This window comes from Schistocerca gregaria, chromosome 6 (assembly GCF_023897955.1).
Source record: "Schistocerca gregaria isolate iqSchGreg1 chromosome 6, iqSchGreg1.2, whole genome shotgun sequence".
In the NCBI taxonomy this organism is placed as follows: Eukaryota; Metazoa; Arthropoda; class Insecta; order Orthoptera; family Acrididae; genus Schistocerca; species Schistocerca gregaria.
Genome location: NC_064925.1, coordinates 562984095 through 562997535, shown reverse-complemented (window position 1 = coordinate 562997535; position 13441 = coordinate 562984095). Strand labels below are relative to the sequence as shown.

The window sequence follows — 13441 nt, the reverse complement described above, 5'->3', positions numbered from 1 at the left end:
ACCTTTGCCTGTCGCGGGAAAGTCCTCTACCACCACTCTACGATCTAATTATGACCACATCAAGAGAATTAATGGACTTCGAACGTAGAGTGGTAGTTCGAACTACATTCATGGGATATTACAGTTCTGAATTCGTTAGGCAATTCAATAACACGAGATCCACAGTGTCAAGAGTGTGACGAGAATACCAAATTTCAGGCATCCCCTCTCACCGTAGACAAAGCAGTGGCCGACGGCTTTGGCCTAGCAACTGAGAGCAGCAGCGTTTGCGTAGAGTTGTCAGTGCTAACAGACAAGCAACGCTGTGTGAAATCAATGTGGGATTTACTACGAAAGTATCAGTATGGGCAGTGCGGCAAAATTAGGCGATACTGGACTCTGGCAGCAGATGAGTGACGCGAGTGTCTTTTCTAACAGCAGGACATCTCCTGGCTCGTGGTCGTATCGGTTGCACCTTATACGACTGGAAAGCCGTAGCCACATGACTCCCGATTTCAGTTGGTTATGTCTGACAATAGGGTTCCAGTGTGACGCAGACCCCACGAAACCACAGCCTCAAGTTGTCAACACTGTGCACGATCCAAGCTGGCGGTGTTTACATGGCATGGACTGGCTGCTCTGATCCAACTGAACAATCATTGACTGAAATGCGCCAAGCCGCCAGGCCACAACTGCGGTTTGAAGAACATTCGGGTCGCCGGCGGGAGTGGCCGAGCTGTTCTAGACACTACAGTCTGGAGCCGCGCGACCGCTGCGGTCGCAGGTTCGAATCCTGCCTCGGGCATGGGTGTGTGTGATGTCCTTAGGTTAGTTAAGTTTAAGTAATTCTAAGTTCTAGAAGACTGATGACCTCACAAGTTAAGTCCCATAGTGTTCGGAGCCATTTTTGCACATTCGGGTCAATTCGAGTGAATGGTTTGGTCAACCAGGTTGTCCGACATGAATCTCATCCAACATCATCTAAAAGTTAATTCGTGCACAAAATCCTGCACCATGAACACTTCCGCTATTATGGAAGACTACAGAGGCAACATGGCTCAATACACTTCCAGGGAACTTCTAACGACTTGTTGAGTTCATGCCACGTCGCCTGACAAAATGAGGCCCGACACGGTATTAGGAGACATCCGATAACTTTTGACGCCTCGGTCTATATCACCACACAGCCATGCTACCTGTGGTTCTACTGACCACTCTCCTCGCCATACAACTGCGAAACCTAATAATTTAAAATGACGCCTACAGTGTACAATATTCAAACCACCTGGCAGCTTTATTCTTATTATTCTTTTCAATTCCACAGTGAAATGTGAATAAGAATGGCAGAAAACAGAAAAGAAAACAAAGACGAGTTGCGGCATGAAATCCAGCGTACTCCCATTACTTTTACTGCGCAATCAAAAAAAATTTCCCAAGATGAGCAAAGAGCCGTATACAACAGCTCAGACGTGAAGACCTTCAGCGCTCTAGCTAGCCCCTCGAATATTTTGTCAGAATGGTAAATGTCAAGAGTAAATGAGTGTCAATTGTAGTGCTATGATAAGTCAATGTGTGTATGGGAGGGGGCCAACAGAGAGTGTACGTGGCGGCAGAGCAGTTCACTTTTCGGTCACATACATCAGCACCAACAGCGTCAATTGCCTGTACCCCATTCAATAGTTTTGTGAAACACAAACTGTAGCGTCGACAGTGAAAAGATGTCGTAGGCTACCACTCTACAATGAGGTGACAAACGTCACGGCATATCTACTAATAGCGTGTCGGACCTGTTTTTCCTCAGCGTATTGCAGCAACTCGACGCGATGTGGACTCAACAAGTCGTTTCAAATCCAGAAATATTGAGGCATGCTGCCTCTATAACCGTACATAATTGGGAAAGTGTTGCGGTGTAGCATTTTGAACGCTAACTGACCTCTTCGTTATGTCTCATACATGTTCTACGGGATTCAAGTCTGGCGATCTGGGTGCCTAATCTTTCGCTCGAATTGCCCAGAATGTTCTTTAAGCCAATCGTGAACAGTTGGGGTCCGTTGACATGGCGTATTGTCATCCATAAATATTCCAAAGTTGTTTGGGGACATGAAGTTCATGACTGGCTTCAAATGGACTTCAGTTAGACGAATAACGATTTTCTGTCAATGATCGGTTCAGTGGGACCAGAGGATCCAGTCCATTAAGTGTAAATAGAGCTATGGCGTCACCAAACAGCTTGCACGTTGCCTTGTCGAGAACTTGGGTTCAACACTTAGTGGGGTCTGCGCCACACTCGAACCATACCATCAGCTCTGACTGGCAGCAATCGGACTCAGATGACCAGACCACTGTTTCCCAGCCCCAGGAGAGGCGCTGAAGGCTGAAGGTGACTCGCAACGGTCGTCTGCCGAGTAGCCCATTAAAGCTAGATTTCGTCGCACTGTCCTAACGGATACGTTTTTCGTACGTCGCACACTCATTTATGCAGTTATTCTACGCAGTGTTGCTTGTCTATTAGCACTGACACGACTCTCAGTCGTAAAGTGAAGGCCGCCGGCCACTGCGTTGTCCGTGGTGAGAGATGATCGTTGAAAGTTCGTACTCTCGGCACAGTCTTGACACTGTTGGTCTCGGAGTATTTTTGAATGTACTAAAGATCTGAAAATTGAATGTGCCATGCGTCTAGCTCCAACTACCGTTCCGCGTTCAAAGGCTATTAATTCCCGTTGAGCGGTCACAAACACGTCGGAAACGTTTTCACACAAATCACCGGAGTACAAATGATAGCTCCGTCAATTCATTGCCCTTTTATGCCTTGTCTAAACGATACCACAGTTATTTGTATAAATGCATGTCGCTATCGCATCTCAGTGTACAAAAATATGCGATTACGCAGTTGTTACATTCTATACATTTCCAAGCCCTGAACAAACAAGGAAGTAGATTTTAACAATGTAAAAATACCTAAAATATGCACAAGAATCAATAAAAACGATAATTATTGAAATACATTACCTCGCCCGGAATGCACGTATATGTTAAGATTGCCCTATTCTCGAATCAACGATGAAAATTCCAGCCATAGAGCAATCAGCTGCAATATTTGGACAGATTTTTAGCAGTTTGCGGACAAATGTAAACATACAGAAAACAAAATCCTAGCTGAAACCCGAGTCATGTGATTTACAGTATCGAGGGTTGGTCGCTGACCGTGGTGGGCCAACTAGGTGGGTAGCTGGCCTTCTTGCTGCTATTAAATGCGGGTACGCTGTTTGCTCATAAACGGTTGCACCAGCACCTTCATCTGGTCTTCTAGCATGTAGCATTAGGTAACACAAGGACAGTATACAAACGAGCGTCGGCTCTTTACACCGAAAAGTAACAGTACCGACAGCAGTGTGAATTTCATAATCAATTACCATTCATTCTCGCCCTAAACTAAAATAAATGGACAACAGCGTCTTACTGTTAATGGAGGTAATTCGACTGTTTACTGAGAGTAACATTGTCAGAACACACACTGAGTATGGTGGCGACGTCTTATGATATTGCTTTTAGTTTCAGAGCGTTGCAACTTGGCTCGCTTGGTTTCTGTGTACGCGTTCCAAAACGATCCTTCGAGAAGCCCGTACGACTCATTTGGTCCCCTAATACGTACTGCAGTGGAAATAATCCCCTATCATATTTATTCCCTCAGAAATTCCAATCTTTCTTCTTCATAACATGCGTAACACCTGCTGTAAAAAGCAACATCGGAATATAAACTTACTATCTCTTATGCACACAGACATTGGATGATTTTATCTCTTCATTTAAATAAAAAAAGAGAAGACTGAAATCAGGCAATCTACTGACAATGACTCTTTTAATTGTGCCAGATACTTTCCAGCAACTGGTTTGATTGAAGACTGAGTAGCTACAACGAACATCTCTTTTGCATTATGCATAGATTGAGAGACACTTCATTTCCAACTACTGCCTTCCTCCGATATACTTCCACATAACTGTCACCTGCTTTCTGTAAAACTTGGGCTATGGTCGCAGGTTCGAATCCTGCCTCGGGCATGGATGTGTGTGATGTTCCTAGGTTAGTTAGGTTTAAGTAGTTCTAAGTTCTAGGGGACTGATGACCTCAGAAGTTAAGTCCCATAGTGCTCAGAGCCATTTGAACAATTTTGATCCCCCCTCCCCTGTTCCACTCGCGAATGGGTCGTCGGAAAAACGATTGTCGGTAAGCCTCTTATTAGATCTAATTTCTCGAATTTTCTTGTTTTGATCATATCGCGAGGTGTATGTGGAACGATGTAATCAGTTGTCCGGCTCTTCCCGGAAAGTGCTCAACAGAAATTTCAACAGCAAACCTCTCCGTGGTGCACAACGCCTCTCTTGTAGCGTCTGCCACTGAAGTTTGTTGATCAGCTCTTTAACGTATCGCGCCGAACAAACGATCTCGTGACGAAACGCACCGCTATTCATTGGATCGTCTCCATGTCTTGTATCGGCTGCCTTTGCTACAGTTCGTTTTACGAGGTCACGGTCGTTCTGGGTAATTATTCCTAGTTGTCTTACCGTAGACACTGTTTCCAGAACTTTGTCATCAGTAGTGCAGTTATACAGTAGTGGTTTTCTTTTCCTATGTATGCGTAACATGTTACATTTATTTACGTTCAGGGTCAACTGCCAAGGCCTGCGCCATTCATCACTTCTCTGGATGTTGCAAATCGATACTGTCACCTTGAACTGTTAATTTCTCATAGACAACAGTATTATTTGCAAACAGTCTTAAAGAGCTTCCGACGCTTTCCACTAGATCATTTATATACATTGTAAACAGTAATGGTCCATCACACTTCCTTGGGTACTCTTGAAATTATAAGATATTTCATGCTGATAACTAATATAAAGATAAGACCGTACTTTCTAAATTTTCATGTATAGTTTTTCGTTAAAGTGTGCGAGAACTTATTGCACGTCCAAAATACCCGATTCTTTAACACGACATGTAACACACTAAAACATCTAGCCAAAGAGTTTAATCCAGACAATTCCCGAAGTTTTGAGACGGGTTCTGCTCCTCTGAGTGTAAAAAGCAGACAGATGAAACGTGCTGTGTTGAAATTCGTACTCCAAAAGGTCTCGGCAAAGCACAGACTGTCTGCGGTCAGAGGAGAAAGACAACGGAAGTACGCAGGCCGATAGGGCGTTAAGGGAGAGAAATGCCGTGAGCGGCCAGACGCGGCAGCGGAGTGAGGAATTTGGCGAAGCGCGGGGCGGCGGTGCGGGTTGACGGCTGTTTAATGAGGCGCCGCCGGGCGATGCGGCGCCCGATACCGGCCCGCGACACCTGTGGCCGCGCGACGCCGCCCCTAGCCCTCACCCACAGCCGCCCCGCTATTGTCTTTCCAAACTGCGGCCCTTCCACCCTCCGACGGCGGTTTTTTGTCCCCTTCCTCGATAATGAGATCAATTTCTCTCCGCCCTTCCTCTGCCCCAATGTGACGGGGGTATCCGATAGCGCGGCGGGGATTTCGGAGCGGCGCGGCGGGGTGACGAAGTGTGCGCTCCCGGGCGACACCTGCTGCGCTCTGACAAGTGGCTGCCCCAGGCCTCGGCGGCCGTCGCGTGTCTCGATACGCTGCCAAAATCATGACGACGCCCGAGTACTGAGAGCCGATTGATCCACACCCCTTCTCCGCCTTTTGGCTCGGATCAAACTGTAGTACCTAATAAGGTGGCACAAGTAACCCCTATACACACAAAGCAACGTCCCGACCAACTGACCCACTCACCGAGTCATCATCGCACAGCCCAAAGTAGTAAGGATAGAAACTTGAAATTTAAGACGGTGTGGATCTTGTACTGTAGGCATTGTTCCAAATTCTCCTACCAAAGGGATGAAGTAGACAATGAAACGCTTTTTAAAACATGTCGCTATTAAGTCAGTTTCGAAGCTAGAACTACGAAAATTGGTATCTGGGATTTCAGTCAGAAATTTTTGTTAATAAAATAAAGAAAATACGTGTTTCAGCATTTCTGGAAATTCCAGAACTAAGGGGGTAAAACAGAGGGCGAAAGAATTTTAGAAAATAAATGACTATTATAGAACTACTAAAGCATTTTTTAAGTTACATCTATGAAACTTCGTATTTGATTTCTCGGTTGGAAATAAAAAAAATACGTATTTAAGTGGTTTTGAAATTCAACCCCTAACAAAGTGAAATAAGGAACGAAAAGTTTTATGAAGTTATTTATTATGCAAGCATTTGCAAACCTAAATCTATTAAAATTTGTATCTGGAAGTAAATCTATGAAAATGTAAAATACGAGTTTCACTGTTTTTGGAAACCCAACCCCTAAAGGGGTAAACAGTGGATGAAAATCTTGGAGAAAATATTTCGTTATATTAAAAAAAATTACAGCTAAATCTATGAAAACTGGTATTTCGCTTCTCGGTTAGATATAAAGAAATATGTTTTAGGGAATGAAAGTTTCTGTGGAAATATCACCACACGAACACATGAGCCATGACTAACAAAAACCTTGGACTCCAACTACCAGAATAGCTTATTGGTCAAAAGTACACTGTGAAAAGACCATTGTTCTATGGCTTTAATTACCATGAAAAGCTTAGAATGCATTACAATTAGTGAACAACAAAAAATTCGATTAAACAAAAACGAAAGAAATCCTTGGAGTCCCCACAGTCTACCCAAGTGAAGCAATAGGCGCTAAGCTAGTCGAGAATATTTGGATAGCAACGGGAAACGAATCACAGCCCGGCTGACCTCATTCGGCTGTCAGTAGTTTTCTCTCGGAGTCCAACAATACCACGGTTAATTTCTCTCGCCACATTTTCTCATCTGGGGGAATGAAGCGTCATCGATATTCCTACATTATTCTTTGTATCTATCCATCGCAGTCACCACCCCTCTCATGTACATACTGTTTTAAAGAGTTTGGTGATGACAAGATTTGCTGATGCCATTGGTGTCCTCTGTAAACGTGAAGGAGAATTACAGGAGCTGTCCAACACGGAATATGGACGGAAACTAAACCAATGACACGGCAAAGTATTGCAGAGCAGCAGAAATGACATTAAACACAAACTGCCCTTTAAAATTGTCTGCCACGAAGTAGAAGAACAAAAATGAGGAGTAGCAGAAACAGCCATGGACGCGTATTTTTGTAACTATTATCACAGTTGCCCGCCCATTTTGTTCTACATTTCAGAGCTTATGGTCTGAAGATAGTCACTTACACTGAAACCGGTTACCACAATGAATCAATAAATAACTGTTGCGATCTGGACTGACTTTTTCTGTTATACTGTTAAATATTATCGTTGTCGTTCCGCTATGACATCAAAATTATTAGAAGCGGAGAGGCAAGAAATATTTGAAGGACACGATCAGAAGATGGGACTGCCGGCCGCGGTGGTCTCGCGGTTCTAGGCGCGCAGTCCGGAACTGTGGGACTGCTACGGTCGCAGGTTCGAATCCTGCTTCGGGCATGGATGTGTGTGATGTCCTTAGGTTAGTTAGGTTTAAGTAGTTCTAAGTTCTAGGGGACTGATGACCACAGCAGTTGAGTCCCATAGTGCTCAGAGCCATTTGAACCATTTTTTAGAAGATGGGACTGGCTGACAGGATGTGTTACGATAAGAGGAAATTACTTCCTCGGTGCTAGGTAGAGCAGTAGACGGCGAACACCGTAGGGAAAACAGAGTCTAGAATATATACAAGTGAGGAGCTGTGTGTAACTGCTGCTCTGAAGTGGCACATCACATCAGTCCGAAGTGTGATGATCTTAAGGAAAGTGAGAACACAACAGCACTTTTTTCACGTGAACGCGGTAGAGAGAGTCGGAGTCATGCTGGATGGTGTAGCTAGCTGCCGAACACATCCAGCACATGACATGATATCTCTTGCTTTACATTAACGCGGCCGCTGACATGGTATGCATAGTGTATCAGACCCTCGTCGTAAGCCACTCTGGAAAGATCTCTGAAGCTTTGTTATCACAGAGTTATTGGAATAGATATTCGCTGTAACAAACAAATTATTTTTAAAATCCTGTAATTTGGTCTGGAGAGGAGCGTCAAAAGTGCCGAAGCTCCGACAAAGGTTATTCAACGGTATCTAGGTTACATCCAGTCTCCCTCAGCAGAGGCGTGTAGTAGGAGAACCCGTTAGCTAGAGCGATTAAGGCCAGTCGCCCAGCATCCTACACTGCAGCGAACTGAATTAGCGAACTGAATTCCTAGTGCTGCAATTCGCGCGACCGCCCATTCTGCAACACTTCTGAAGTGACGTTTGTTGCATTGTTTCTATTAGCAAACCAGCTCTACGTCCAGTTACTGGCAGCTGATCATTTTCTACACGCAGAACACCAAAGCCACACTACAAATCGAGTACTTGAGAAATTACCAGTTTCTGAAACCAAAACCTTTCCCCACGTTTCTCACTTCTAGGATTCTGTTATTAAACAAGCAGTAGAAATTAGAATGTGTGAGAGCAACCTCAACCGGTACAGCAGCTATAATGTTAGGACTGCACGCAACGTAGTCGTCGACGATAAGCACTGACAGAGAAATGCGCTGTTTACATCCCTACGGGAACACTGCAGACACGGACGACAGTAAGTTGATGCTGACGAAGGTGATGTTGGATTTCGCCGAAAGCTCGAGGTTTTAGCCAGATCTGACGCGACAAGCAAACAGAGAATGTTTTGCATAACAATGTCGACGCGAAAAACTTCGATCTCATGAGGATACGGTGCAACCATTAGTCTCCACCACGATAATAATAAATTCAGAATTGAAAAAGGAGTCACACAGCGACGTTCCATTTTACCAACAGTATTCTCAGAAGCCTCATATGAAGATTTCAAGAGATCTCAGGAAGGAAAATGGAAAAGGAATATGGATTAATGAAACGTACGAGAATCACTTTCGTTTTGCTCATAGTATTGCACTGTTTTTCTTCAGTGTAAATAAATTTCAGCGGAAAAAAGAACGGACAGTAAGCACAGTGAAAAAATATTGTTCTAATTAAAACCAGTTGATGACCTTCTTTGTATTTAGAGGAATTGAAAACGTCGACTGGATGAACAACAAAAGCAGAATAATAAGAGGTAAATGCTTTAGGTAAATCAAATACAGTTTTCGAAAGTAATATTTCGAAGTGTCTGAAACGAGAAGTATGTAATCAGTGTGTATTCGAATTTTCAACGTATGGACTCTTAATACAAGAACCATAAAAAGTGCGGGTTGGGCAGTAAGCAATGGAGAGGCGTATGTTCGTAAATCAGCACGAGACACATGAAAATGAACAAATAAATCAGTGAACATACGACAGTGGAAGACGTAATTCAGACCGTGCTCTACATCTACATCTATGGTGTTCATGCCGCCTTACGCTATGTGGCGAAGACTACTTCTGGTACCCCTATACATCCTCCTCCATCCCCCCCTTTCCAGTTCCTTTCATGAATGGCGCATGAGGAGAAAGCACATCTAATTTCTCTAATCTTCTCATAGTGATGAACGGACGTGGGCGTAAGTAAAATATTGTCCGACTCTTCTTGGTATGTACGTTCCCGAAATTTCAAAACTAAACCTCCAGGTGACGCAGAACGGTTCTCTAGTAACGCCTGCCACTGCAGTTTGTTGAGCATCCCCGCAACGCTTTTGCGCCGAGAAAGCTCTTCGTTGGATCTTCTCTTATTCTTATATTCATGCCTCAACAATAATGAACAGTCCTCGAGAATCGAATGAATCCACTTCTTCCGTGGAAGAATTACATTTCCTTAAGAGCGTCAGTGCAAACTCTTCTATCGATCCTGCTTGGTAAGGGTCTCAGACTGATAAAAAGAAGTTGAGAAATGATGGATGAGTGATTTGTAAGCCACTTGTTACGTGAATTATTTACATTTTCTTAAGTTTCCCTCAGTGGATTTCAACATGGCCTCTGCTCTTCCTAATGTCTGTTTTATGTGATCATTCCTCTTAGGTCACCCTGGATTGTTTTTCTCCCAGGTTTCCACTGAGTCGTCGCCTACAGTGCAACAGAACAGTGGTCTGTGTTTCCGCCTACATGCGCGCAATACCTGACATTTACTTGCGTTCGGCGGCACGTGGCAGTTGCTCCACCGATCCCCGACCCTCTGCAGGTGACCCTGCATTTTGCTACAATCTACTGGCATTGCAACAGTCCTTAAGACAACAGTATCGAACGCAAATAGTCTTACAGAGCCTCCAGCGTCATTCACTAGGTCATTAACACAAAACTGTGAATAGTAGCGGTCCTATAAACTCCCGAAATTACCTTTACAATTGTTTGGGTGTTCCATTAAGAGCGACTTGTTGAGTTCTATTTGCAAGAAAATTCAGTGATAGAACTGGGGCGAAACTTTTTTTTCACTATGGGACTTAACTGCTGAGGTCATCAGTCCCCTAGAACTTAGAACTAACTTAAACCTAACTAACCTATGGACATCACACACATCCATGCCCGAGGCAGGATTCGAACCTGTGACCGTAGCGGTCGCGCGGTTCCAAACTGTAGCGCCTAGAACCGCTCGGCCACTCCGGCCGACTGGGGCGATACCTGCTAAACTCACATGTTATTCACTGAACGACAATGAGGGATGAAGATGACACGGGAATGACGGGATTTATAGCAACAGAGGGGGTGGTCCATGAAAGTACCTAATGGCAATATTAGTACGGAAAGAAACCTGGCGAATTGGTGCTCGTAGAGGAGCAATTACAGAACAGAGCAGTGTTTTCGGCGTTAAGGAGATGGAAAGAATCCTCGGAAACGGGACTTACATAGTGTTTGTGCACACGCGCGAGTGGTGCACGGCTGCGCAGTGTCCGCAGGTAGCCACCCGCTGCCCCCCGCGTGGCCGCGGAGGCGGTGACGACGTGGCCTGCCCTGGCCCGGCCCGGCGCGGCTCGCTCAATGAAGCCTCGTAAACGCCAGCCGCGCCGCCGCGCCGCGCCGCGCCGGCTGTATTTCACGCAGGGGCAACAATGGCCGCCCTAGTGAAAAATTAATTCCTCTGGGCGAGAAATCACCGGCCGCATGACCGGCTCGCGTGCGGCATACCACTGCCCTTGTGTGTGTGTGCGTGTTCAGGCGAACGCTCTAAAGTGAACGCTCTGGATCACGAACATGTTGAGGATAACCTAGCAGCTCCAGCAACAAAGTAATAAATCAGTGTCGATCACTGTGATGTTCGATTAGTATTTCCTACTTCTTAAAACCAAAGTAACGTACTTCGAACGTCACACATGTAGTCGTGGTGCAGTCATGGACTGTGCGGCTGGTTCCGGCGGAGGTCCGAGCCCTCCCTCGGGCATCGGTGTGTGTGTTTGTCTTTAGGATAATTTAGGTTAAGTAGTGTGTGAGCTTAGGGACTGATGACCTTAGCAGTTACGTCCCACAAGATTTCACACACATTTGAACTTTTTTTGTAGTCGTGGCTGATACTAGAGGGCAACCGCTTACTCTCAGCGAAATTCCGTACATCGTGTGGTAGCTGTGTGGTACGTTTGTGCAGTGTTGCAGGGCAGCAGCCGCGATGCTTCAGCAGACTGGAGTGCTCTCTAGTCAAAAAGACAACGGCTCCAGTAACGTACTTACGACTTACGATTCTTTCCTTCCGGTCACAATCACACTGTCACTGCTACAGTGCATATGTGACAGTAAAACTGGCATCATGCTGACGAGAAAGGCGAAGAGTAGCTTAAATATTTTCGTGACCATTTTACTGTATAGTTGTACGCACGAGGTAGTTAGTGAATGCACTGAAGTCTGTTTTATGCCGCTCTCCATATTAATGACAGACTACTGTATGGAAACCACCTTCAGTGACGACAGCGGAATACGCAGAACTTCTGCTGTGTCCAGTGACCGTCAGACGACTATTACCCATTATGTATTAAAGAAAGTGATAATTTTGTGAACAACAATTTGCGCAAATATTAAGAGTTTTTTTTTGTCCTACAGTTTCCCCAATTCCTGCTCAAGGAAAGAGATGAAACTTGTTGGTACGGCAATAGGTATCTTTGAAATTAAAATATTTTTTTAATAAAATGTAACATCCACACAACTGTATGTCAGTATCCTTTACCAATTTCAGTCGTAAGACAGAATCTTCTCGGGTATTTACATACTTAATAAAAAACATACTTGAGTCGTGCCGACTGACACTTTGGCTCAGACAAAATCCTGTTGTGCCGTAGTGCCACGAGTCGTCGCGACACACGCTGCTGGCTTGTGCAGCCCAAACGTCACCGTCACTCTGGACAAGTGCGATTCGGCCGTTCTATAAGAACGAACTACGAAGCAGGCGTTGCCCCAGTGAGCGCCGTTCTATTTTTGTCATCCCAAAGGAACAGTAGGGGCAGCGAGAATCTTGGGTGTCGTCTTGAAAACCGAAATGCCCTTACAGTGCTGGATCTGGTTTCTGTAGCCAGGCAAAACCCTCTACGTGAAAAGTTCTCTACCGTTGCACAAGAAGAAGACGGCGTACAATGTAAAGTCTGACGGAAATAGTTTTTTCTGCCATGTCTATAAATCAGCCATTTTCACTGGCTTCGCGAAGAGCTAGGATTCGCGGAAAGATGTTACACTAATGCACGACGACAGAAGTTGCAAGGCCGCGAACAGCTCTCCTCCTAGCTGCACGAATCTGTACCAACATTTGCCTTTGGCCGTTTATGCATTCTTTTCTAAACCGAAAATTCTTGTTTAGTCAGCGTTTTCCGTCCTTTATTATTAAACCGTGTGTACTTTAGTGCTTAAGTTTGCAAAGTGTTAGGGTATCTCTCGTTCTCTATAAACATAAACGACCTAACGAATAAGAGTACAGTGAGCAGCAATCTACGACAGTTTCTTGATGATGATGCATTGTGTGGGACTGCGTCGTCGGACGATTCGGACAGAATTCTTATTTGGTGTGCTGAATGGCAACTTGCTCTAAATGTGGAAAAACCTACACTGATACGGATGGGCACGAAAAACAATCCTACAGTGTTCGAATACAGCGTTAGCAGTGTGCTACTTAATACAGTCAGGTCGATTACATCACTAAGCGTAATATTGCAAAGTGACGCGAAATGGAACGAGTACGCAACGTCGGTTGTAGGGAAGGCGAACTGACAACTTGACGTTTGGGGGGAACCCTAGGAAAATTTGATTTATCTCTAAAGGAGGTCGTGTACCGGGCACGTGTGCGAAACCATTCTTGAGTACCGCTTAAGTGTTTGGGATCCCCTCCAGGTCGGATTAGGGTAAGACATCGAAGCAGGTCATGGAGTGCTGCTAGATTTGTTACCGGTAGGTTCGTGCAATACGCGACTAGTACGGAAGTGCTCTGTAAACACTCGACTCTTACAAGCAGGCGAAAGTTGATTAATTTACAAATTGAGGTTTTCGGGCCTACTTGTTGATCTCTTCCG

The 13441-nt window shown here is 44.9% G+C and overlaps 1 protein-coding gene across 1 annotated transcript in view; it reads right to left on the bottom strand.

Annotated features, from left to right (window-relative positions):
- LOC126278175 (protein dachsous-like) overlaps positions 1-13441 on the bottom strand; it is a 719869-nt gene that overhangs the window by 91912 nt on the left and 614516 nt on the right. The window lies entirely within an intron of this gene.